The following is a 1203-nucleotide window of genomic DNA, read 5'->3' as shown; positions in this document are numbered from 1 at the left end:
CTGATATATTCAAAATAATGTGTTTTGATATTCATCAGCGTGGTCTACTTGGTAAGAGAAACTCAGAAAACCCTCATGCCATCTTGTCACAGCACCACTCAAAAAACACTTAATGTTAGTGTAGGCGTGTGTGTGATGTGAATTCTTTTTTTGACCATCTACTTGACTAAAAATAACTATGATGTTGACTCACCATGGGCCATTATTCTGCATTTGCAAGTGGCTGAATTTCTAGTCACACTTACAGAGTGACAAAAGTAAGCGTATAGGCCCCTACCCATTTACCAATATCACATATGCAAAACTGAAAAGGCAAATAAGACCAGCGTGTTTGTGTTTTCAAATCAAATTTATTAAAATTAAAGCATCTCTAACTAGAAAAAATGCAAGCACCACCAAAGAAAGGGACCATTATTTTTCACTGAACAGACTTGAGTGCTTTTTTTATTTTTTTACACGTAGACACCCCACAATTAGAAAAACAGAGGGTCACAAAGTCTCTCATGACGGCGTGTATTCACCATTCTTTTTCTATAATTATTGGGGTCTATAAAGAGATTAAGAACAGATATACAACATTCAGAAGTTTTTGTAGCATTCACACGTACTGTAAAATTTAACACACGTAAATATATAATCCTCCCTTCAAACTCACTATGGCATTTCCCCATAATCTTGAACTGTACTGAGGCATGGGCGATATGACTGCATAATATTGAACATGTAGAACTGCAATATTACTGTAAGAGGCTCTGAGATCCCACAACCTGAAGAGACAAAAGAGAGTGTAGTTTCACTTTGTCGCCACTGGGAGCTCCCCAACACTGCTTTGGGGAGATATACGTATGCTGCCCATGTATCACAGAAGTACATAAAGAATTCTGGGAAGAAAATATAGGCCTAGAGAGAAAATATCGCTATTTTTTTCTGTTAGGGAGGGATTGCACTGATTCTCGTATTAGTTTAGAACTAATTGAAACAATATATATCTTTCCATTTGCTTCTTTCAAACATCATTGTGCAGATACCTTTCAGGTCCTGTTCAATAATAATAATAATAATAATAGTAATAGTAATAATAATAATATTAATAATAATAATAATAATAATAATAATAATAATAATAATAATAATAATAGTCGATGAAACAGTCAGTAGGCCAGTCAGCCTGAGAGTGTGAGAGTGGCATTTGTGCCATGAGTA

Source organism: Engraulis encrasicolus, chromosome 5 (assembly GCF_034702125.1).
Source record: "Engraulis encrasicolus isolate BLACKSEA-1 chromosome 5, IST_EnEncr_1.0, whole genome shotgun sequence".
Lineage (NCBI taxonomy): Eukaryota > Metazoa > Chordata > Actinopteri > Clupeiformes > Engraulidae > Engraulis > Engraulis encrasicolus.
Note: the sequence above shows the minus strand (reverse complement) of the source record.